The sequence below is a fragment of the Sus scrofa genome, chromosome 6, assembly GCF_000003025.6.
Source record: "Sus scrofa isolate TJ Tabasco breed Duroc chromosome 6, Sscrofa11.1, whole genome shotgun sequence".
Lineage (NCBI taxonomy): Eukaryota > Metazoa > Chordata > Mammalia > Artiodactyla > Suidae > Sus > Sus scrofa.
In genome coordinates this window covers 143,049,817-143,077,349 of record NC_010448.4, presented here as the reverse complement: position 1 = coordinate 143,077,349, position 27,533 = coordinate 143,049,817, and the positions used below count along the sequence as shown (strand labels likewise).

Below are 27,533 nucleotides of genomic sequence, written 5' to 3'. Positions count from 1 at the left end.
ATTTGGCATACAATTAATACAGATAGTGAAGCTGAAATTTTTAAACAATGTCAAACTTTATACACACATACACACACACTGCTGTTATGACATTTTTCTATGCAAAGAAAATGTCTGCTATGGCCAAAGCCACACAGCAGAAGGTTTGAAATCTAAATCATTGGATTCTATTGATCAGCTCAGTAAGTGACTCACATTAAGTAGTTGGCATGGCATTTCCGCAGTGTCTCAGAGGGAGAAAATGTCATGCAATACCTTATACCATTTCTTATGCTAAAAAATGCATATTAAATATTCAGGAACAAGAAAGAGATCTTTCATAAAAAAAACTAAATTATCAAAAGCTGAGTAAAATGTTCTGATCAAAAGAATTTATGAATAACTGTTTTCGTTTAGGATGATGAACTATGGTGTTTTATTATATAACACCTCAGAGACAGGAATTATTTAATGTATACTTATAAACTTATAAACCTGTGTACTTTACTTTTGCCCAGGAGGGCTGTGTCAGACCTAGAGAGGTTCTTGGCCATATGGATTAACATCCAGATGGCACATTAAGTAGAGGCTGGACTGAAATGGGCTGTGTCTCCCAGCAGACTATGAACTACTTGCGGGCAGAGGTAGCATCTTATTCATCTTTGCTCCTTGTACACGAGGATGCAGGGTGACTTGCACATAATGGGTAATCAATCTATGTGTTGTTGCTGCTAGAAGAAACCATGCAAGGAACTTCATGTCCTATAGGACTTAATTAGCAAAACTGCATAAGGTTATACGACTGAAATAAAGGACAGCCAATAAAATTTAAATTTTAAACTAAAAAACAAAAACAGATTTCTTGGCTTTTTTTTTTTTTTTGGTTTTGTTGTTTGTTTGTTTGTTTGTTTTTTAGTATAATTATGCCCCAAATATTGCATCTGATATAGCAATACTAAAGAAAAAAAAAAAGTTTGTTGGAGTTCCCATTGTGGCTCAGCAGTTATGAACCCAACTAGTATCCATGAGGACCCAAGTTCCATTTCTTCCTGTGCTCAGTGGGTTAAGGATCCAGAGTTGACATGAGCTGTGGTGTAGGTCGCAGGTCGGCATCATTTGACTTGATGCATCAGGCAGATAATGCCACTGGAGTTTTATATATCAAGTTAGTCACTCAGATCTGGCATTGCTGTGGCTGTGGCATAGGCTAGCAGCTGCAGCTCTGATTAGACCTGGGAACTTCCATATGCCATGTGTATGGCTCTAAAAAGACAAAAAATAAAATAAAATAAAAGTTTGTTATTTATTTGAAAGTAAATTTTAACTGGACATCTTGTATTTGTATTTGCTAAATCTGGCAGCCTTAAGCCAAACCAGTCATTTAAAATCTTTTTCTAGATCCATGCTGTAGATTCTGTAAGACAAATAGTAAAAACATTTTTAATTAATCAAGTATGTCTTTATGTAATATCTACTCTGCTACACAGTATTTGAGGCTTTAGGGGGGTTACAAGAGAAATAAATCTCCATCCTTACTCTCAAGATATGACAGTCTAATTACAGAGAAAACTGAAGCATTAGAGGCAAATGCACAGTAATATATAATCAGAACCAGAGAACCAAATACTGTGGTAGAGCTTATGTACAGCAAAGAGTTCCACTCTTGGAGAGGTCAGGGGAGGACTTAACCAAAACGCACAGATGCGCAAACTAAGATGGTATATATGGAGACGATAAGAGGATAAGAGCAGCAAAGCTGTAAAGAGTCTGGGGCTGCAGGCACAAGTGGATAAGTGCTGAGATATGTAGGTAGAGTAGGGGGAGCAGAGAGAACCTGGATTGTGAAAAGTCTTGAGAGTCACACAGCATCATTTGACTTGATGCATCAGGCAGATAATGCCACTGGAGTTTTATATATCAAGTTAGTCACTAGGATCTTAATTAAGAGGACTTGGATTAACAATAAATAAAAATAATACAAGTGAACCAAGGATTTTTTTTTTTTCCTTTTTAGGGCCACACCTGCAACATATGGAAGTTCCCAGGCTAGGGGTCAAATAGGAGCTGCCGTTGCTGGCCTACACCACAGCCACAGCAACGTAGGATCCAAGCTGCATCTGCGAGGTTGGATCCTTAACCCACTGAGTGAGGCCAGGGATTGAAACCGCATCCTCATGGATACCAGTGGGGTTCGTTACTGAAGAGCCACTGTGGGAACTCCTGAACCAAGGACTTAATACACTTTTCCAAAGCATTAGATTTCAAGAAATGGTTGTCTTTTGTTATTGGCATGCTTTATACAGTTCTAAAATCTTTCACATAATCTCTCAAGGTTTCTTTGGCTCCCAAAGTTCAATATTTTTACTTTCTTAAAATAGCCCTGTAAGTTAATTTCTTCTAATGCGTCTCATATTGAGATAGGATCTAAATTATCTGACTTTGAGATATGATCATAAAAGTACATGGATTATTAAAAGTGTATTATTAGAAAAATGGGTAAATTAAGAAACAAATTAAATGATGTATGAATTAGGGTTCATTGTTCATCTGTGTTTCAAGTAATAGAAAACCCAATCCAAAATGACTTATGAAACAGGCTTGATAGGCTCACATAAGTGGATAATGCATCTCAGGACAGGCTCTGGTATGTTTCCATTTGCTTTGTGTGTGATCAGCTTTATTCTGAGGCTGGCTTTCTCTCACAGGGGAGGAATGGCTAGAATGTTCTAGAGTTCATCTCCAAGGAGAAATATTTAGCTTTGTAAAACTGCCTTTTCCCAAGAACAGAAAGCATTTCCCCCAGAATTTCTTATCTTAGGTCTCACTGGCCTTCATTCTATCCCATGTTCATTGTTGATCCAGTCCCTTTGCAGTGGGATCCACTATGTCAAGGAAAATGGGATCATTCTGATTGGGCTAAACAATGATGGGTCACTCCTGTGGAGTTGTAATTGTTGGGAGCAGCACAAGTGAACAAGGTGGAACTGTTGGGGAGGTTACCCCAAAATACACTGCAAACAAAATGTCGTAAAATCATTGTTTCATGAGGAAAAGTTGCCCTTAATCAAAGTTTGTAAGGACTTACAGGCAAAGTATTGGGCTTTTAGGGGATTTAAATCTTTCAAAGTTAGATTAGATAAAGTATTTCTTATCTGCCATATTATTTTATTGTGTTCTTTATATTACTTTAACATTCTCATCATTGTGTTTTTAGATTTGTTGAATAATGAGAAAATCATCTATATTCTTTTTTTTTTTTTTTTTTTTTTGCTTTTTAGGACTGCACCCAAGGCGTGTGGAAGTTCCCAGGCTAGGGGTTGAATTGGAGCCACAGCAACATGGGATCTGAACTGTGTCTGCGACCTATACCACGGCTCATGGCAATGCTGGATCCTTAGCCCACTGAGTGAAGCCAGGAATCGAACCCACATCCTCATCAATACCAGTTGGATTCGTTTCCTCTGTACCACAGCAGGAACTCCGGTATTTTTTAATGGCTACACACCCGCTGAATGTGGAAGTTCCCCAGGTCAGGGATTGAATCTGAACTGCAGCTGTGACCTCCACCACAATTGCAGCAATGCTGGATCCTTAACCCACTGTGCAGGACCTGGGAACACCTCTACTACCATCCAAGCTGCTGCAGTTGGATTCTTTTTTTTCTCTTTTAGGGCCACACTCACAGCATATGGAGCTTCCCAGGCTAGGGGTTCAATTGGAACTATAGCTGCTGGCCTATGCCAGAGACATGGCAACTGGGGATCCGAGGCGCATCAGCAACCTACACCACATCTCACAGCAACACCAGATCCTTAACCCACTGAGTGAGGCCAGGGATCAAACCCAGGTCCTCATGGATGCTAGTCAGGTTCACTAACTGCTGAGCCATGACGGGAACTCCTGTAGTTGGATTCTTAACCCACTGTGCTATAGCAGGAACTCCAACCATCTGTGTTCTTGATGTTACTTTACGGAGAGAATCACCTTATATAAGTACTTCTATTCTTTTCTTTTTGATATTTTATACAGAGAATATTCTAGCTGGCCGTTAATCTCTACTGTAAGATCTTATACAAATGGCACAGAACAAAGAGTCAAGGTTGATGGCATTAGGAAAAGAATGTCAAGAATGTTTCAGAAAAGATGCAAATGTAGATATGAAAGAATAGGAAGTTTTTTTTTATCAGGAATAGTTCAGTCTGTGTTGCTTAATTTTCTGTAGTAAAAGGTAAAACTATAAAATGTCATGCCTTTCACACAGCAATATAACCCACACAGCTTATAATTTAGTCCTGCTTTGCTTGTTATTTAGAATTGGGAACTTAAAATTATAGACAGAGTAAATAGATCATCACAGGTGTATATTATATATGAAATAATGTGGAAAGGAGAATGTGGACGAAAAGAGCAATAAAGGGGAAAACCACTGAGAAACTTCTTGAAACTGACAAGGAACTTTAAGAAAGAGAACAAATAACTTTGATAAGCTGATATGTGACCAAAATTGAAAGGCACAGACAGTGAATTTGGTATAAGAGGTCAATTTATCCATATGTAAAAGAGGATGGGACTGAAACTGAAATGCTCTATTTACAAAGTTTTCACCATGTTTCTATCCAGAGGTATTTTAGAAATTAAGGACCTGAGCTTTGGACTCAGACAACCTAGAATTAGATCCTAGCAGTGTTAATTGATTGGGAAGGTATTTTATTTTCTGAAAGCCTCAGTTTCTTCACCAGCAAAACTGGGAAAATAATAGCATCTGTGTTTAGATAGATGATAGGTAGAGACATACGCATACATACATACATACATGCATACATGCATACATAGGTAGATAGGGTACTTGATGAGATAATATTTGTGGAGTACCCGGAATAAAAAAAAATCCAACATTTGGTATTTATTATTCTCTTATCACAGATGAGGGAAAATTACCATGTTAATTACCCTGGGTTAATCAGTAAGATTTTATAACATTTCAAGATAGTTCTGGATATTGACTCAATCAGAAAATGTGGCATGACTTCATTCCTAACTGAAATTTCCAAAGATGGCTTCTAGGGGAAAACAATTCTCTGTCCATAGCGGTTGACAGGTTATTGCTGTACCAGCATATTTGTGATAGATTCTACCACCACGTCTCCAGAGAGTTTCCTTGACTCACAGAATCACAAAGTTACATCATTTTTGAGTAAATGCAGCTTTGGAAACTGTTTTATTTAGCCCTCAATTATTGTAAGTAAATTGAGACCAGAAAATGTAATTCTTTTAGCCACATGAGATGTTAAATTCCTATCCAAAACTGTTACCAAAGACTGTAATCATTAGAATAGATTATGCTGCAGTAACAAGTCAAAAGCTCAGTGCATAACTGGAGTTTTGCTTTGGGCCCCATGCATGTGTTGGCAGAGATCATTGCTTTCCAAGAACCTATAGGTAATAACTAGTCCAACTTTCCACCTAGTACAGAAATGTCTATTTATTAGATATATATCTAATATATGTAATATTTACTTTCTAATATGTAATATAGAGTCATTTATCTCTTGCAACCACCATTCATCCTCTTCATGAACCTTTCCATGAGTGGAAAAAGTTACTTAAGAAGCAGACAACTGTATTATTGGAAAGTTCTGACTATTAGAAAGTCCTGAGACATGTTAATAATGTAGATCCAGTCACCTATCTATCCATCTAAAACTTGGCTAGGCACTTAGAATGATACAAAGATTACTAAGACATGCCTTTTTGGGACAAGGAATTATGATTCTGGAATTGCTGCCTTGATCCTTAAAATCTTTTAAAAGAATTCGTATACTTTGCTTTAGAGTTCTGTTTTCCAAGACAAGTTTCCAAGTTTCTTTGTCCATTTTTTCAAGGACATGCTTCCCAGATGCTTCATCATCTTAACAGTATCACATCCAATGTACAACATTGTCAGTAAGCTTAAAGATGCTAGAAAAAAAAGGCTCCATATCTACAGTTGCTTTTCTTGGGAAGAAAACAGACCTTGGAAAGCCAGGTGCCAACAAGGTCTTCAGGGAAACAGTTGCATGATGCTCACTACTCCATGTTGGCCACTCATGCAGAGCTGTATAGCTGAGACATTGATGATCCAATATAAAGCAAACAAGAATTTTTCAAAGAGGGATGTTTTAGACTGGTGAAAATTTTGTCATGGCTTGAATCCAGTCATTGGCCATGAAATGGAAGAAATCCTCACTGACTCTTAAGAAAAATAAAGAAGCAGCAAAAATGAACCTGGATCATGCCAGCAGCCAGCAGGTAAAATAGAGCTCAAGTTAATGAACAACAAATGGGTTCTGACAACTATGTTGGAGCTGTTTGTGCTGAGCCTACACATAAGAGCCAAGCAAGTGCCCTGCTCAGAGACTTGGCTTTCTCTGCCAGCATTGCTTGTCCACACGGCCTACTCCACCGTTTCTTTCAGGGCTCTGCTCAAATATCACCACCACACCAGAGAGGCTTTACCCATTATCTTACACAAAATAACAATGCCAACACCACTACTCATTCCCCCCAACAAAATTTTAGGCTTAATTATATCTCTAGGAGATTTCTAGTACGATTCAATTGTGTTAACCAGTCGTAGGACATATACTACTGCATATGAAGTACCTAGCACCCAGTAGATGCCATATACTACTGCATATAAAGTACCTAGCACCCAGTAGATGCTCAATAAATGTTGCATCTCCTGTCTTCTCCTGTTTATTCAGGTCTTCCTTTTGTCTTCTTTTTGTTTTCTACTGCTAACACACTGGTGCAGATAGATAAGCTCATACGACTTTAGAAGAACTTGGCTTTGATATCTGTTTCTTAACTGCCCACCACTTCAAGAAAAACTTCACAAAATATATAGCTAGTTCATACATTTAAGAACCTTAATTCCCTTTGTATATTACATTCCTCTGTAACCCTAAGTTTCACACACTCTATTCACCCACCCTTTCCTCTCATGGAAAGACTGCCACTTGCCATCTTCTTGGCTTATCAATTCCAGTATTTCTTTAACATATTAAGACTGTTATTATTTGAAGTAAATTCAGTATCCATCATTCCCTTAGATCCTACCAGCCATCATCATCTGTACGATATTTTCTTTCCTCTCTCTTATTATAATGGATGAAGTATACCTGTTCCTTTCAGAGGCAACCCTTTCTTACATTCTGTGATTCCCGTGTCCTTTTGTCTTCAGGACTTTTCTCCTATAACTACATTACCCGTTTCCTTCTTTTAGTTTCTCCCTCTTTCTTCTAATTTATTCTCATTAGTGTACAAATGTGCTTTAATGCCATTGATCTTAAAAAAAAACAAACAAAAACTTATCTTGACCTCAGACTTCTCTCTAGCTTGTCTTATTTCTCTGCTTTCCCTCTCAGCAAAATCCTTTAAGAAAAATGTGTATATCCTGTATATATCCACCATTGTCTGTCCAACCCTTTCACTGGGTTCCCACCCTATTACTCTTACTCATGGTCACCAATTACTCTGTACTAGCAAATACACTGCTCCTTCTTCCGTCATCTAAATCAATCTCTCTGTTAAATACTCTCTTCTCTTAAGACACCTTCTGTTCTTAGCTTCCATGACAACAGCACATGGCTTCCTCCAATATCCATAGCAACCCTTTCTCTCCTTGCTTTCCTGATTTATCAATAGGAACACTTTCTAAATCTCTTTTTAGGCCTTAATCTTCTATCTTCCAAATCCATGCTATTAGGAAATCTTATTAACTACCTACAGAGCATAATCTGAAGTGCTTCTTTTTTTCTTCACTCCTACCAATCTAGCTGAAACCATCAGCTTCTCACCTGAATAACTACTGTAGCCTCTAATCTCTTTGACACCACCCTTAATTTACCACAACATATTCCCACATGGTAGCCAAAGTGGTATTTAAAAAATATATGTTATTGAATATCACTATTGTTTTTCTTTTTTTAGGCTGCACCCACAGCATATGGAAGTTCCCAGGCTAAGGGTCGAATCAGAGCTATACCACAGCCATAGCAATGCAGGATCCGAGCCGCATCTGTGACCTACACTGCAGCTCATGGCAATGCTGGGTCCTTAACCCACTGAGCAAAGCCAAGGGCTGAACCTACTTCCTCATGGATACTAGTCGGGTTTGTTACTGCTGAGCCACACAAGAACTCCCTGATGTCACTATTTTTTTAAAAAAAATTCTGCAGTGGCACCTATCTTCCTTAGGATAAAATATTAGAGTTCCCATTGTGGTTTAGCAGGTTAAGAGCCCAACATAGCATCCATGAGGATGTGAGTTCGATCCCTGGCCTCACTGAATGGGTTAAGGATCTTGAATTACCACAAACTGTGGCTTAGATTGCAGATGTAGCTCAGATTTGGCATTGCTGTGGCTGTAGCATAGGCTCCAGCTACAGCTCTGATTTGACACCTAGCCTGGGAGCGTCCATATGCTGCAGGTTCAGCCCTAAAAAAAAAAAAAAAAAAAAAAAAAAAAAAACACCTTAGGGCCTTTCCTGGCTTACTTCAGTTTACAGGGTTTAGCCCTCTATCTATACCTTCTACTGTAGCTTGTACAGCTCTTCTCCTCATTCATTGCACACTCAGCTTCTTTCTGGTCTCTGAACCTGCATCACTCATTCCTACCCTCGAGTATTCCCTTTGCCTGGAATTTGCTTTCTCAGATCTGCATGGTTGATTCCTCCCTGTCACTCCAAACTCAAAATAAAAAGGTCACTTCTTAAAAAGGCATTTAGTGTCCTTTCAACCTAGCAGTCTCCCAGCAATTTCTCGGCTTCATTTTCATCATGATTCTTGCCATTACTTAATATTTTCATTCTCTTTGTGCAGTAATGTAGGTTTTGTGAGACTACAAACTTGTGGTCTTGTTCAGTAATGTATTCCTGGCTCCTAGAACAGTTGTCTGCCCATAATTGGTACTCAAGAAATGTTTGCTGAGTGAATTAACAAATCAATGTATATATTTTACCTAAATTGTTTTTAAACATTTCCACAGAATTGGCAGTAAAAATTAGCAAATGAGTTTTCATTCAAATTGAAATTTCAATGAGATTTGATATTTGGGTAAAGGTTAGCAGTAAATGATCAGATGAGTAAGTCTTCAGCTGGAAGATAAAACAATTCAAAAACTGAATGGGGTGCTACAGTAAAGTTCCAGTTTCTCACTGACATGCATAATAGAGAAATTATTCATAATATCAACTTTTGAAGCAATAAAACATTTCGAACAAAAATAGAAATCTGAGTAAGAAAAAGTTACTTAAAATTTTCCACGTATAACCAGTGTTCTTCACAAACTTGTCCTTCATTTTACTTTCCCTTGGGCCCCGAGAGAGTCCGTCTACATTATTTAGTGAAAAAGAGAAACTGTATACATGAATGCCAGAGTAATTGCAATAAAAGAAGAGATTTGTATGATTTTGTCCTCCAATGCCAAAAGTATAGAATTTATCTTGCTTTAGGCAGGAGAGTAAACATAGTCAATTTTTGATTATTTATGCATCACTCATGTGACCATTTTATTTTGGACATGGTTTTATTATATTCAGATAATTCCATACTTTTGGCATTAGAGGACAGAATCATACACATGGTTGCACATTGAGTATCTTTGAAGGAGTGAGAGAGTTGGAAAAGGTCATTTTTCTCACTTGTACTGGCTCCATAGATATAGGTGAAGCTACTCTCCTTAACATGCCAAGGTTATGGATGGTTCTATATTTCTGCAAAACAAACACTTAAGGAATTATCTGTTTATTTTAAATTTTTTTAAAAATGAGGCAACTTTATTAAACAAGTCTCAGCTTTTGCATTCTACATTTGCAAATTTAAGCCATGTTTAATCTAGAGGGAAGCTTTTCATATTTTCCAAGCATGACAGTTGCTTCACAGCAACTATAGTGATACAAGTAGTTTCTTTCTCTCTGAAAGATTCCACTTTGAGAGAAAAAAAATAATCAATGTTCATTCAACATTTTGGTAAACAAAGCATAATTATGAACAAGCAACTCAGAATTTTCCCCCTGAAAATATTTCTTCTCTGGCTCCTGCGAGGTCATTAGACTTCTCATTATACAAGCAAGAACCCTTGATTTCAAACAATTTTATATAATGGTCTAAGAAAAACATGACTTCAGGCTCTCAAATCCTAAGTAGCAGATATCAGTGAATTAAAAGAGGAAAGGATTAATAAATTTTGCAGATATATGAAGATTATTGGAGGGCACTTTTTGTTGCTTGTCCAGAATCCATTCCCCTTTTTCCTTTGGAACCTCAACCTTCTTTTTAAGGGCATCCTTCATTGTATAAGATATGGGAGGCATGTGGAATTTGAATCTTAAATAAACGTCATGGTTACATGTGGGTGTTTGGCAGTACATTCCTCACAAGAGCTGCAGTGTATGGCCCTTATTACCATTGTCTTATGAATTCTGTGCAGCAGTTCATACCTTTCGGTTCTTTTTTTCATGTAAAGCAAGATCTTCAGCGCCTATTGATTTTGAGCCTGAGATATGATTTTGAGGCTTAAGTAAAAATACTCATCTTTATCTAAAATGGCCAGTTGTTTTTTTTTAAAGGCCTCTAATAAAAAGAAATCAAAAACTGACACAACTGCAAATCCATATTATAAACAAATGCATAGCTATTTGTTCACCAATGAAATTTTTGTTATTATAGTAATATATTTGTCTAAATTTATATTAAAGAAGCAAATCAACTCCATCAAACATATACCCTTTCTCATCAAAATAAGCCATTTCTCTTAGCTCAAATGTTATATAGCACTTTGCTGTTTTTATAGTGCTTTCGCGTGCTTTATACTATTTGCTGCTCACTGCAATCCTAGGAAATGGGCAGAAACAAATTTGTTAGCATCTAATGCAGATGAAGAAACTGAAGTTCAAAGGGCTTAAAGTAAAATGTCGGAAGGCATGAGATGAATTCATGTCAGAACTTGTGCTAAACCTAAGTCTTCTCTTTTCAGAACTCTTTACACTTACTACAGCGCTTCTGTGATAATAACCAGTAACTGTAGGTACTTCTCTGTCAGGATACTTCCTTTTATTGTTTATCCTTTTTATCTGTTAAAATGCGTCTCAAATGAGTGAGTTACAAAAACTTAAGCTTGAAAGGCATTTTAAAGGACTTATTTCACTCTCTGCCACCATACATGTAAAAGTATGTTCTGTGACATCCTTCCTTTGACTGCTTCTAGAGTGAGAGAGCACATTCCTTAATTTGAGAAAATGCTGTGTGGAAGCTCTATTTTATATGAATAAAGTGCTTAGAGTTTGACAGTAAGAAAAACATGTAAAGTGTATTATACTAGGCAGTAGATTATGGAGGATCCACAAAAATTATGTCACTTCATTTCAACCCCCAGAATCAACCTCAAAAATTAAGGAAAAAATTAAGGGAGAATTTTATTTTCTTTGTTCTATGCTGATATCTACCAATATTTTCTGTCCTTCCTCACCTCTGGCCACTGTAGGAGGTCTTACTCTTTGCAAAATAATATACAGGGCTTCAAGGGAGGTGTTCTGATGTTTTGTAACAATAATAAAATATTCTAAACCCAAGGACACTGAAACACAATGAGGTTAAAAGAATTTCCCAAGGGTTAGGAAATGTCAAAGTTCACAGAGGACAAACTTGGGCCCATATTACTCCAAATCCCATGTCCTTTCAACTATAAATCTGAAGGAAAACTTTCTGGAATTGAGCATTTCACTAGAGTCTGGAGGATAAATAAGAAGGAGGAATCAAGGATGGTTAGATTTTCATCCTAGAGAACTGGGGAAATGATACTATTAAAAATATACTGGAAGGGGCTCTTGACAGATTCCATTTTGGATGGAAATTGTGCACTATCAGTTGAGTATTCTCATTAAGACACCAAAAGATACTGAGAGAGCTGAAACCAAGCCTCCTCAGAGCAGGGCTGGCAATAAAAATCTTTCAACCAGAGATCAGAAATAAGCAGCCATGTTTTGTTTGGCCTATTTTTCTAAAATGAGTTATATCCAACTGGTAAAATATTAACTTCTGCAATAAACGTCTACATTCCTGGCCTCTATTTAAAAAAAAAAAAAAATCTGGTGGTGTCCATGTGCTCAGTATGCTCAAGTGGGAAAAGTTAGGTGGATTTTATTATCTCCTATCATTGGGTTCTTTCGATGCAGCAGATCTAGTTTGCCACAGATGTCACCCAAGATGACCCTGGTAATGAAGTTACCTATCTAGCGCCTGCAGAAAATTGATATCACAACCTTATATGTATATTCATGAATTTCTTCATGAAAAAATAATCATCGAATATTTACTATGTTCGAGATACTTGCTAGTCACTGGGAAAATAACCATTGAACAGATTTATGTACTCGTTAGCAAGAAAAACAGACATTGGAAAAAGGAACTGTATCAAGTATGCTATTATAATGGGTAGGGAAACAGTGGGTGTTTTGGAACTATTCAGTTTCATGTTTCCCCTAAGGAATATCATTGCACCTAAGACACAGATAAGTAAGAAATTGGAAGTTAAGTATTGCTTAAATACATAGTGCGAAAGAGAGAATGGGAGAAATGAGGCTGTAGAAATTATAAAAGCCTTCCATGCTAAGATATGGAGTTTGAATTTTACACTAAAATATATGGAAATTCATTTAAAAGTTTTATCTGAGTAGCAGCAAGATCAAATATGCATTTTAGAACAATAGCTCTAGCTGCGCTAAGAATAGACATAAAATATTAAACCTAGAGGCAAGGAGACCGTTTAGGCAGAGTTTGTAAGGAATCTGTGAGAGGTAGTGGCTCAGGGTAGTGACCCTGAAGATTACACAAAGGACACAGATTGGCAAGGATTTGGGAAAGCAAAATTTACTGAATTTGGTCATCTATCTGTGTGATAGCTTAATTTCTGGGTAAGAAGCAAAATGAGTCACAGGTGACTCCCAGGTTTCTCTTAGACCATATGGGAGGAAACCAAAAGAAGGAAGGTATGGGATCCAGGAAACCAGAGCCCAATTCAGCAGAGCTACAAATGAGTATCTGTGGAAGCCATATGTGCATCACAGTGAGAGAGCAATATGCCTAGATGGGGGCTGGCTGTACTGGGTGCAGGAGTGAGGAGGTCCTCCAGGATAAAATGTGAAACTATCAAACTCTAATGTGCTTTAGCATTTTGAATGCTAATATTACTGTTGGGCATTTGCCAGAGCTGTTTGAGCATTTGGAAACTATTAAAGATATATGCATAGAAAACTGAGTAAATAAAAAGTAAAGAAACTAAAAAACAAAACAAACACCGGGTACAAACAAAACATTGTCAATTTAACTAAGAATTTGGATTTAAGTATATTGAGAAGATGAAGAAAAAGAGAGTGATGGTGCTTGTGGTCATGCAAAGTGATATGACTTAACTGAAATATATGAAATAAATAGTGGCTACAATTGATAAGCAAGAAATAAAGGTACATGTATATTCTCTAGAAATATAGAAGGAAGTACAAGAAATAGTAGCTTGAAAAGTTTATTTTTTTTTATTTTTTTTATTTTTGAAAAGTTTAAAACAACCACTGTTAGAACAGGAATGATGAGATGGAAATGAAAGAACAGTGAATTGATATAATGTTTTTATAAAAACAAAAAGAAAGAAAGAAAATTGACCTGGAAGAGAAGAAGCACCAGGGGTTAAACTTTGAGTAGCTCTGACCAAATCTGACCATATAATATGGTACTTTCTTTGGAAAATGATCCGTAAGACACCTTGATAAAATAACATGCCTGCTGCTCAGGAAAAATCATAAGGTATCATCTGAACAAATTAAATGACATAAAAAGTGAAATGTAAATTTATAGAGTCAACATCTGCTATCTAGTCTTTTCAGTAGTTCTTCTAATAGTGAACAGATTACTACAGGTTTTAATATTATTCATTTCCCAGCGTAGCCCTTAGTATAGGAAAGGAAACTGATGGAGTATTATTTCTCTAAACTATTTAAAAAAAATTTTTTTACTGAAGTTTTTTTATTTTCTTTGTTTTCTTTAAATCTTTTAAATTTCTGGAGAAATAATTTCTCTATAGGATTTATTAGGTTTAAACAATTTAATGATCTAATTCTTAACCAAGTACTCCTGGGAAGTCAGGCTATGCTCAACTTGTAGAAACATGACATTATGTCAGTAGGATTGAGAGGTTGACCATCCTTAAAACTGACCTAGAGTCATATGTAAAAATCACCATGTGAACAATTGCTTCCAAAAACTAGTACAGATACGTGAGCCCATAAGTTAGTATCTACTACAGCACACATGTGGTATATTTTTCTGAGATTGACAATTAATGCTAAGATTTCTAAGAGGAATTTAAATATGTTATGAAATCGAACACAAAATTCACGTGAATTATAAAGACAAAAAATCATGTTGGCTGTTTTCTAGTGTTAGAGGTACTAAGGTAGAAGGTTAAAAGGCCCTTGACAAGACTCCATAGATAATGACAGCTCCAAAAGTGCTGAGATGATGGGAAGGAAGAGAAGCAAAGGCTGTGAATAATCTAGGTGCACATTTTGCCTATTAGATGGTATTATTTAACTTCCAAGTGTAGCTCCAAAATTTCACTAGACATTCTGGTTGCCGACATGAAGAGTATTTAGCAGTGAGATTCCACTGGTGTAGTGGAAAGAAGTAGAACTTTAGAATCAGGCAGATTTGAGTTTGAGGGAGATCTTTAATCCTAGTTGCTCCTCCCCCATCTAGGAGGTACCATCTCCCTTGTCAGATTGTTTTACCTGTATCTTATTTTTGTCATCTACTGATTTGGTGATAATTTTTCTTCATTGTTATAGATTAAATAACATAATGTATGTGAAGTGTGAGTAAAACATAACTAGCAAAACATAAAACCTTCAACGAATGGTGGCAATTTTTATGGGCTGTGATACCATAAAGAACGCTGAAGTGTTTCTTTCTTCTATAAAATGAGAAATGGTCTACCACTTTACAGGAAGGAAGTTATTTTCTTTTCTAAATTAATAGAGATGTAAAAAGATAGAAAATCTTTCACAGATATCTATTCTTCCAAATTTTATGTGAAAATTAGTTTTAACAAAATTCTAGAGATATTTATCCTTTCTATACAAAGACATGGTTTTCTGTTTCCATAATGTGAGTTAAATCTTGACCAGAGATTAGAGAAAATATCAGTAGTCTCCCTCTCTCTCCTTAGAAGCCTTTTTTACTGCTTCTTGATTTCCTGATAACAGTGTAGCCTTCTATTGATTTTTCATTTTGACGTGTGTATATGTGTGTGTGCTATTTGATTGCCTAGAACATTTAATATTGTTTCCTTTAAATTTTATGTGGATGAATTACAGGTTGTTTTCTTTCTCTCTTTCTTTCTTTCTTTTTTTGAGGTGGCAGTAGAGGTTAATTGTGTTGAATTTAATTCCCATGGCTCTCAGTTGTCTCTATTCTGTGTGTCAGTGGCCTTTAATAGGAATAAAGGAGCTCTTTCTTTGTTCTAAATAATTAAGAATTGACTATGTAAAAGCTTGTAAAATATGTTCACCACATGGATTTACTCATTAACTTAAATGATGGCTGCTTCTGCCATTGCCTGTGGAACACTGCCACCCACCTGCAGAGAAACACTCTCAGGAGAACTGGAGCAGGCCAAGGCCAACAGGGTGTGGGGGGTGCCCACAGACAGAAGTCGGAGCTCTGTTTAGAACAGAGGTATGGAAATCAAGGGAGTGAAGGCTTCTAAGGAGGGAGTGATGACACCATCAAAGGGAGAAGGGAGGCCAAGTAGGGTGAAAACTGGATAATCCATTCAGTGGGGCAATACAGTGTCATTTGTAACTTGTACAGTAACAACTTGAGGGGAGTGGAGAGGGCAGCTTCCTGATCTTCCTATTCTCTCTAGATTATCACGCTCATCCATTCCTATGGTCTCAGCCCCCACATTGAAGACTCCCAGATCCATTGTGCCAGCGCAGCCCTATCTCAATCCTCAGATTTATATGTGCTTTCTGCACCTACTGGAATATTCACACTCAACAGATCTGATTTCCCCCTTGAAACCTGTCTCCTGCTCTTCTCTGTCTTAGTTGGTGTCCATTTAGTCCCAATACCAGGACCCTATCATTCTTTACTCTTCCTGCTTACCTTCCACACCACATCAATGGCCAAGTCCAATCAATTTTACCCCCTAAATATTTCTTAAACCTAATCTTTCAACCTTCTGAAGAGAGCCTTTGTCAGGCCCTCACCATCTTCCAGCAGACTAATAAAACAGTCTCTTTATTGATATGTTTTAAATCCGCTTTTGTTTTTCCCAATGTATTCTTCACAGAGCCAACAGTAATATATCCAAATGTAAATATGACCAGGTTGTAACCAAGGTTAAGCCTATTCCCTGTCTTCTCTCCAACTTACAGAAAAAAGCCATGCTCCTGCACAAATCATGCCAATGGGAGCCATGCTCCTGCACAAATAATGCCAATGCCATCTCATTACCCAGCTACAGCTTGCTTCTCCAGTCGCCTACTCTTGCTCTCACAGACAGTGTTCCTGAAGCACAAAGCTCTTTCTTGCCTCTAAGCTCATGCTGTTTCCTCTGCCTCGTATGCTACTTCAAAATTCATCTCAGTTGTCACCTTCTCCCACAACCTTCATTCTTCACTCACTGGTGCTGTTATTTAGCTCTCCTCTCTGTCTCCATATTACCGTGGGTATGATTCTACAGCTGCGCTTACCAAGCCTAATGTAGTTATTCATTCAATACATATTTACTCAATATCTACTCTATTCTGGGGAAATAGGATTGAAGAAGAAAGACACTAAAATATGAGACTATGTCTATTAAATCTTTGTTTCTTTAGGAAACATAATGTTTGATTCAAAGTTAGGGTCTTACTGAATATTTGTTGTACAAATAATTATGATTTTGCAAAAGTGTATTGTAGATATATGTACACAAGATTATGCTAAAGCACAGCAGAGAGACAACTGTTCCCTGTTCTGCTGGAGAGTCAAGGAGTCTGCTAGGCGAAAGTGCACTGTTACAGATAAGACTAGGGTGCAGTGTAGTTAGGCTTTTTAAATGATAAATTGAGCCTTAGAGAAAATATATGGAATTGTTCAATTGCATGTGACTTGTTAAGTGTGAAATCAGAATTCAGATTTAGGTCTGCTTGCCTCCAAAATGTATAATCTTTCCATTATGACTACAAGAGAATAAGAGACTTCAGCTATAGCATAAGCCATCTGCTCTTTAGTTTACTGACCTGGACAGACCTAGTCAGCACATGTTGGGTTTTTAGTACCTAGAACTGATTAAAACATAGATGATAAACTAATTAAATATATACACACACATATATACATATATATCAGCTTATACTAATATATATATATGTATATATGCATATCATTCAACCCAGTGGTTCACACAACATATTGATAACTCTCTAAAGACAAAGCCAATACTTTTATAAATGTTAATTAACCAAAATTTTAAAACAAATTAGTAGTTATTTAAAAAGCAACAGGAGAAATTTTCAATGGCACAGGTGCATGCACACATGAACACACACATCACCTGTCTTAAGTACTAGAGGGATTGTCAGGAATTTTCCCCAAACACCTGGCAATAATTGAACTAGTTCAAAAATAAGAACATTGAGGCATTCCCATCGTGGCTCAGTGGTTAACGAACCTGACTAGTACCCATGAGGACTCAGGTTCAATCCCTGGATTTGCTCAGGGGATTAAGGATATGGAATTGCTGTGAGCTGTGGTGTAGGTCGAAGATGCAGCTCAGATCCCACGTTGCTGTGGCTGTGGCATAGGCCAGCCGTGACAGCTCCAATTTGACCCCTAGCCTGGGAACCTCCATGTGCCACAGATGTGACCCTAAACAGACAAAAGACAGAAATAAAAATTAAGAACATTTAAAGTAGTGGTTTTATATCCAGCTTTTCACTTTTTCTTATTTCTTTCTTGGTGTTATTAACTTGCTACCATCAAGTAAAATAATCATGAATATATAAATTATTTTCATTTTAAAAATGTTAAATGGGTATAGCAAATGCCATGCTTTATATATTCAAACAGACAGGTATTATTCCAATAAAACAGATTCCTTTTCTTCTAAGATAATGACAAATGCTAACATAAACTTGCTGTTCCAGGAAGAGAAATGACAACACCACCATTGGACAAACTGCTGCTGAAAAGATCTTTATTTTAAAATCAGCAACAATGATATTTATTGTTTTCTAGGGTAAAATGCCTGAGTTTTTATTGTCGCTGCCATCTTTCCACAAGGAGGAAAGGAGCTCTTCTCTGCAGCAGTTTCAAAATTGCCAAAATGCTCTAGAAGGTGTTATGTGTTCCCTTCCCCTTCAGCTTCAATCATATTTGATGCTACCAGCATCAGTCCAGCCCCAGACCTCCTACTCCAGCCCACAGCTCCCTACTACTGGAAACCTTAAAGTGCTGTTGCATTGCAAAATCCTCCCTCCTGTGACTGCCTGTACAGCACTGGCACCAAGTCTTAATGATTTCTCCTCCTCCCAACGCATCTTCCTCTTCACCTTTCCCGACAGTGCCTTAACTAAGACACCCATTATTTTTCACCTAGATGTTGCAGTCTTTGGTCTGCCTGCTTCTAGTCATAGGTGCCAATTTTGCAGAAACAAAAATCTGAGTCATTCACTTCCCTGCTTATGAACATCAAAGGGATGGGTGATAGATAATGTTGGGGGTAGAATAGTTGGAAGGACACACAAATCCCAGCATCCACATTCTCTAGGTTAAGAGCAAATCTAGGAATGTTTCTCTTGGAATACAATGCACCGCACGTTGTTGTTTTCATCTACTGTTTGCTTAATTGCATGTCATTGTGTGTGTGTAGTATAACCACCAGTTGATGGTAAACTTGAGGAAGAGAATGCTTTGTTATTCACCTTGGATCCTGGCAATATGTCTGCTACTGAGTAGTTGTTCAAGAGGTGCTCACCGAATACAAGCAGTCAGGAAGGAAGGGAAATGGGAAGGAAAGAAAGGAAGAAGTTAGGAAGAAGAGGAAGGAAAGAGGGAAGAGAGGAAGGAAGGGAAGAGGAGGGAGGGAGGAAGAAAAGAAAGAAAAAAGTTAATGACTGTCATAATTAGAAACTTATTATTTCACCAAATGCATGCATTAAAACCATTTTTGAGTTGGCTCTTTCCTAACTAAAGTTAATTATTAAAGCTTGTATTAAACTAAAGAATTTTAAAACATTTTACTATAGAATGCACAAAATAATTCTTTCTTTGAAACAGCTTTCAAATGAATTTGGAAATGTTGTCACCTGAACACTTAAAGGAATTCAAAGGAAGAACTTCTAAGAAACCAGCCATCCAGTAATGCCAACTCATTAAATAATCAGTTCTTTTCCCTGGTGGAAGCCACTTGTGCCAACGCATGGCATCAATAACCCTCTCATTGAATATGTATGATCTTACATGAAACTTCTCAGGAAAAAGGTTTATTTATTTATTTTTTAATTCACAAGAAACTAATACTTTTTTGCTTAATTTGTGGTGAAAAAATAAACATTTCTTATTTTTTCTAAGGAACTATGTTTTCAGATCTAGTCATTCATATCCATAGTTGTTATTGCATCCTTAATTTTCCAAGCCTCATTATAAAGGTGATAATAAAATGCTAATTCAAATTATTATAGTTTGCATTTACATAGCACTTCAGTGTTATAGAGTACTATAGCATATACTCACATTTACTCTAATTTAGATCCTTGCTGTCAAAAGATAGTTACTGAATCTGATTCTTCTTCCCTAATCCCCATAAGACATTATGATGAGCTGCTGGTTACCCTTGTCTGATTCACTTTCCCCTCCCAGAAACCCACCACCTGATGTCAGTTGTCACTATTATCTTTCTAAAGCACAGATGTAGTGGTACAGAGGGAGAAATGCACTGTGGTAGAAATGGCTTTTTACCAAACAAAACTGAATTTGAGTGCTGGCTTGGACACTTCCTATGTATATGACCTTGTAAAAGTTAAATTCCTGAGTTTTCTCATCTGCAAAATAGGGATAATAATACCTCCCTTGCAACATTGTTGCAAGAAGTAGATTGTATACTTTAAAAATCTAGTTGACTGCCTAGCACCTATATAATAGGCACTCAAGAAATGGCACTATCTTATTATTTGCCACTCCCCTGCCTAAGAATATTCATGAAAGAACAACTATTTACTGAGAAAATACCATGTGTCAGGCATTGCATTGTACACTGCAGATGTTGAAGAAACTAAAGAAGCTTACGGTCTAATAATCCCCAAACAGGGGCATCCAGGCTTCAATGGGGATAAATACAGAATGTTATGAAAGTACACAAATAGTGCATGTAAACCAGTCTTAAGCTGCGACCTGAAAGGTGAGGGGGCCTGAGCTTAGAGTAGCAGGTAGAGGGAAAGTGGGATAGGGTGAAAAAAGGCAAGGTACAGCAAGGTGGATGTGGAAACTGGTACCTACCGAGTGTGACTGGAAATGTGGTAATGCAGGGCAGTAGAAGGGAAGGTGTAAGAAAAAGACAGGAGACAGGGGACTGACAAGGAGAGACTCTGGAGATGTAAAGGACATCGAATGCCATATTAAGAAATTTGGACTTTGTCCCAAAAAAGAGGAGAGAGGAGATGGACCTGATCACGTTTCCTTTTTCAGAAGTAACATGATATCATCTATTACAGAGGTCCTTGACCTGGTCCACAGAGCCATGCATGGACTTCCATTTATTTGCATGTTCCTTGACATTGGATGAGAGAGAGTGTGTGTGTGTGTGTGTGTGTACATGTGCACATGCGTGTTTGTATGTGCGTGTGTTCCTGGAGATAGTATCCATAATGTTGAATCAAAAATGATTAAAAATCACCATCCAAACACCTCCTGTAATGCAAAGCCCTGACTCTTCCTTTTTATTTATTTCTTTATTAAAATATAGTTGATTTAAAATGTGCTAATTTCTAAGGTACAGCAAAGTGACTCAGTCACAGATACATACACAGTCTTTTTTATGTATTATTTTCTGTCATATTCTATCCAAGGAGATTGGATATAGTTCCCTGTGCTAGACAGAAGGACCTTATGGTTTCTCCATTCTATATGTAATAGATTGCCTCTACTAACTCCATACTCCCTAAAGCCCTGACTCTTATACCCTTTCATATTCTGGCTAAAATCTGCATTTTCTATCCCTGTCACAAAGCTTAGAATAAAGCCACTTTTAACTGTTTGCCATGCCACCATACCTTTGGTCCTTTCATCTCATTATAGCTTTCTGAGCTGCCTTGCTCTTCCCAATTTGCCCCTAATCCCCTCTCCACCTTCTGCTCATAAAAGTTCCCCTCACTCAGACCACTTCTTCTTTCTCCAGGAATCCTCTGATGTTCCTTCCCCATTCTTCTCTAGCACAAGCACAGATCACAGTCATAGGTTTCTGATGACCCAACTGGAATGAGAGATAGACAAATAGACCAATGAACTAGAAACAGAAAATCCAAAGACTGACCCATACTTATGTGGAAATCAGATATACCACAGAATCTGTCTTGCGAAGCAATGGAAAAGTAATGTCCTGTTTTTAAAATGGCACAAATGGTCATCTATAAAGAGAAAAGAATGCATCCTTACTTCACGTCATTCTCAAAAATAAATTCCAGAAGAGTCAAATAAAAGCATTAAAATATTTAGGAGGAAAAAAAATAGGAGACCATCTGCACATATTAAAACTGTGCGATAAATTTGACTATTGTAAATGTCTTTTTATCAAAAACCGCCATAAAATAAATGGATTGATGAGCCTATATTGAGAGGACTGTCAAAGAATTAGTATCCAGAATGTGATGAGCCCTTACAGATGAATAAAACACAAAAGGATGTTCAATTATTTTTTCTTATGTAATGGGTAAAGTGTGTTACCATTTTACATACCTCAGATTGGAAAAAATAGTCTGAACATGTCAAAATTTGGAAATAATATGAAGAAGTAAGAACTTCTATCTCTGTTGGTAGCACTTTAAATTGTCACAGCCACATTGGAAAACATGTTCTGTAATTCCGTTACTTAGCAAATTTGAATGAAATGCTTACCTCCTCAGAGAAATGTTTGTATATGTGCATCGGCAGATGTATATAAGAATACTTTTAGCAGTGTTGTTCCAAAAATAGAGAAATAAACCAAAAGTCAATGAACAGTAGAACATAGGAGAAAAATTGTGTTATATGAAGCATAAAATAGTAGAGGTGGGTTGGAGAGATTGTAGATATCTGTGCATGAAATAATGTTAATAACACAGCATTAAATGAAAAAGTCAAGTTACAAAAGAAGCATATCATATTATTCCATTCATATAAAGATTAACAGACAAATCCAAACAATGTATATTTTTAGGATTACTAGACATGGGGTAAAACGTGAGGGAGTGAGAAATTGGTTGTTTTTTGGGGGGTTGAGTAGGAGACAAAGGGACATGATTGGGAAGAGAATAAAATAGCTTTCTTAAACTGGATTGAGGAATATGGGCTCTTATTTTATCACTATGATTTTTAAAAATATGTATTATATACCCTCAGGTATATGCATGTGTTGCTCCAGCCCCCAGTTGGCTGACCAGATCTGTGGTTCTGCATCTGGGGATTCAGCCTATCATAGATTGTGTCGTGCATATGTGTTTACATTCCCACCAGCAATGTACACGGGTTCCCCTTTCTCCACATCTTCTCCAACATTTGCTGTTTGTTGTCTTTTTGATGATAGCCATTCTAACAGGTGTGAGTTCTTATCTCATTGTAATTTTGATTTGCATTTCCTGATGGTTAGTGATATTGAGTATCTGTCCATGCACTGGTTAGCCATTTGTATGTTTTCTTTGGAAAAATGTCTATTCAAATATTGTCCATTTTTAATTAGATTTTTCTTTTACTATTGAGTTGTATGAGTTTCATGTATATTTAGGATATTAACCCCTTTTTGGGTAAATGGTTTGAAGGTATTTTCTCCCATTCTGTAGGTTGCATTTTTTTTCCTGATTGCTTCTTTTGCTGTGTGCAGACTTTATAGTTTGATGCAGTCCTACTTGCTTATTTTTGCTTTTGTTGCCTTTGCTTTTGGTGTCATATCCAAAAAATCTTTGCCAAGACCGTTGTCAAAGAGCTCTTTCCCCTATGTTTTCTTCTAGGAATTCTGCAGTTTCAAGTCTTACCCTTTAAATCTTTAATCCATTTAGAGTATTTTTTTGTGAGTGGTATAAGATGGGGTCCGATTCCCATTGTTCTGCTTGCAGTTATCCATTTTTCCCAATATTATTTATTAAAGAAACTGTCCCTTCCCTGTTGCATCTTTTTGGCTTCCTTGTCAAATATTAGTTGACTATGTTTATTTCTGGGTCTCAATTCTGTCCTACTCATCTATATATCTATTTTTATGCCACTACTGTATTATTTTCTGTTTTGACTGACATTATATTTTAATCCCACATTTAGACATTTTCTTTTATTCTCTCTATCTTTCTCTCCACTTCCCTCAGAGCCAAAACCGAGAAAGTCATGCATTCACCACTGACTCCTTTTGCAGAACGCAGTTTTCTTCTTTTTACTCCACTCACTGAGGGTGTCACCCTTAGGAGACCTCAGCTGTGTACAGAGTAGTCACTAAACATATCTCTGGCCTCTGTTCAGATGTCAAGCAGCTTTCTATCCTTCCGCCTGCAAAAAACCCCTCAGTCTTCAGTCACCAGAGACCAATGGATGCCCCAGAGCAAAAGCTGAATACAGACCCACTTAACTCTGTGTATTAGCATTTTATTGTTATTCTGGAATTTGAAAAATTGCCATATTTTACAGCCAGAGTTCAACTATGCCATAAAGGAATGTGTGTGTGTGTGTGTGTGTGTGTGTGTGTGTGATTTTGTTGCACTAAAAAGGTTTTCTTTGAATATTTAGTCCACCATATGCTGAACACAAAGGTTAATGGTTATTTTTTCATGTCTTTATCTTCAGTGCTGAATATAGTCCATACCATATAATAGGTATTTAATAAATATATTTTAAATGCATGTAGATGTTGTGGACTCAACACTTTTTTTTTCCAGAATAAAATATAGCTTTATTATGACATAGGAAAGACTGCAAGCCATTAAGGGAAGACTCTAAGATCAAGTCTCCTTATGTTGGCAAGCAAATATTTGAAACTAGTTTGAGTTACACAGTCTTTGAATTGGGAGTATCTTTAGATGCTGCAAGTACAACATTCTCCTTCTCTAACTTGTGCTGGCTCTTAGGTGATCCATTGTTTCATTACCTCTTCCAGAAATACTTGCATGGATCAGCCTCATCACCATCATCACCGTAAACCAGGGCAGATATTCTACCACTGTTCTGTCTTCACATGTGATGTTTTAAATACTTTCACACAGTATTTAATATCTAAATATTAAATTTTAACTAAGTTTCCGGGCTCAGTTGCTGTGTCTTATTCATTTTGTGTCCCTTGCACTCAGCATAGTGTCTCGTTTGTAGCACTAACACTAAATTAATAAATTTCATAAATTAATGAATAATACTTTTTAGAATATGCACTTTTGGTCCCCTTACTTTCGATGCTCAGGCCTTTCTCTTTTTAGTCAGCTCTCTTAGAAAAGACCTAACCATTACTTTTCGGAGTCAGTCATTTAAACTGCATACTCTTCTCAAACCAATTTCTGTCAGAGTTAAATTGCTTCCTTCAGCCCAAGAAAAAGAACCATTTAGTACACAAATATTTTAAGACTCAAAACAATTTTTTGAATTGTGAAATATTATTAGCATATGAAAGGCAGGATAACCATAATCATTAACAGTCTTTCTTTAATTAGCTATTAATTATATTTGTTGTTTTAGACTATATTGAAGAATTACCGCTATTTCACGATCTTTCTTCACTTCATTTTTCATTCAAAGCTTGAATACTGAAAGAACCATTAAAATGCCTTCTTAATTTCCTTGCCAATTTATAGATGTCATGACTCATATTCAAATGTTCTCTGCTTTGTTTGTGAAATTTAGATTCCACTGAGATTGTTTATCTGCCTGAAACTTCCAAACCAGTAAAGTATCACTCTTAGCTAGAACTTAACATTCTCTTCATTTCCCCTTTACCTAAGTATACTTTCAAAGACACTTACTCACCATAACAACATAATATGTATAAGCCACTATGCTAGTCACTTTGATATATGTAAAGGTGAAACAGGTTGATGCCAAGATGAACCAGACATGACTCCTGCTGTCAAAGACCTCATCATCTTGAAAAAGTAAGATATAGATTATTATGTAGATATACCTCTGTTTCTTTATTAATAATGACTGACAGTTACCAAGCTCTACTATGGGCCAAATACTGTTAAACATTTTTACAAACAATTCACTTCATCAAATCCAAGGCCACTGATTATAAGACACACCATTACCATTATTGTAGTAACTACTAAGGAAAAAAAAACCCTGCTTAAAAAGCTAACAATCCATGATGGCTCAGTAGGTTAAGGACCTGGCATTGTCATTGCTGTGGCTTGGGTTGTTGCTACGGCATGGGCCTGGGAACTTCTATATGCTGTGGGCGCAGTCAAAAGAAAAATGCAACAATTTCGATTGGAAGATGCACCCCAAATGTCAAAGATGTTAATATGTGAAAAAAATGGAAGACTTAGAACTGATGACATATAGTAACACATTTACAACAATCCTGCAAGTTAGATAATGTTCTTGATCCCATTTTACAGATGTGGAAATTGATGGTATTCAGGGATGTGAGATAACTTGCCCAAGATTATACAGCTAGTAAGTAGATGCATGGGCATGGAATCCACATCAATCTGATTCCAAATGCTATGCTCTTAGCCTCTCTACCAGAGAAATCTTGAATTCTCTTATGAAATAGTATGTTCAGGAGTTTCTTTGTTCCAAATACGGCTTCATTTAAAACTGGAAAAGAATACAGGGACCTCTATTAATTCTTGATATAATCTGAGAATCTAGTTGAGATAATGAGACTTGAATTTACATACACACAAAAAAACTCAGTTTGGAAAATTATTTGTCTGAAATTTGCATAAAATGGTTGTAGAAATCAGACTAAAGAGTAGTTATTACATCTTACCAATGTCAGCCATAAGGCAATTGATTATTTTATTTATTTATTTATTGTTGGTCTTTTTAGGTCTGCACCTGTGGCATATGAAGGTTCCCAGGCTAAGGGTCAAATAGGAGCTGTAGCCACTAGCCTATGCCACAGCCACAGCAACGTGGGATCCAAGCCAAGTCTGCAACCTATACCACAGCTCACAGCAATGCTGAGTCCTTAACCCACTGAGCAAGGCCAGGGAGTGAACCTGCATCCTCATGGATGCTAGTCAGATTCGTTTCCCCTATTCTGTGATGGGAACTCCCCAGCAATTGATTATTTTAAATCAAGCCACATTGCATGTAGATGTAATGGTTCTAACAGAATAATAGAGACTGGACAAAATTTTAAATTAGCTTTCACCATGAATATAGACATATATTTATCTGTTTTTGAGAGAAAATTAGTAGTTAGTGGAAACTATTCATGAAGTTATCTTTTTTTAGATTTTATAGAAAGAAGTAACAACATTTCTGTGGAAAATATTGCAATTCTAGCACTACCTGAAGTATTGCAAATACTCTGTAAGGAGCCAAAAATGACTAACCAAAAGCAAGAAACTACAGATTTTGTTTTAAGTCTAGCACAATCTATTTTTAAAAAGCTAATGAGTTAAGAAATAACAGCCATGTTTTTGCTTATAAATTATGAATTACATGTAAGAACAAGCAGTAGTTAAATGTACTGAGGGCCAACTGCATAGTCATGGACACCAGACTTCATCTGTGGAAATTTAGCAAAACAGAATTAGAAATGTCAAACAGAAAAGATCTCATTAAGATAATTCTTCCAGAAATGAATCAAAAATTCTGTCCCAGCTGTTCAAATCTTGAGTAGTCAAGATGAAATGGACATAGCTAAAAAATCTGACTTATTGTTTCCAGAAACATGATACTGGAAATACCTAAATAAAAATAACCAGATCATTAGAATGCTTGTTAAAAATGCAGATTTTGACCCCATCCCAGACCCACGATATTGGTACCTCTTTGGGTAAAACCCAAGAACCCACATTTTATTTTTTAATTTTTTTTAGGGCTGCACCCACTGCATATGGAGGTTCCCTGGCGAGGGGTCCAATCAGAGCTACAGCTGCCAGACTACACCACAGCTACAGCAACATTGGATCCGAGCCATGCCTGCAAACTACACAACAAGTCATGGCAACACCAGATCCTCAACCCACTGAGTGAGGCCAGGGGTCGAACCCACGACCTCATGTTTCATAGATTCATTTCCCCTGCACCATGATGGGAACCCCAAGAACCCACATTTTAAACTACCTCTAACCACC

At 36.9% G+C, this 27,533-nt stretch overlaps 1 protein-coding gene across 1 annotated transcript in view; it reads left to right on the top strand.

Annotated features, from left to right (window-relative positions):
- Positions 1-27,533, top strand: part of LRRC7 (leucine rich repeat containing 7) — a 538,317-nt gene that overhangs the window by 196,643 nt on the left and 314,141 nt on the right.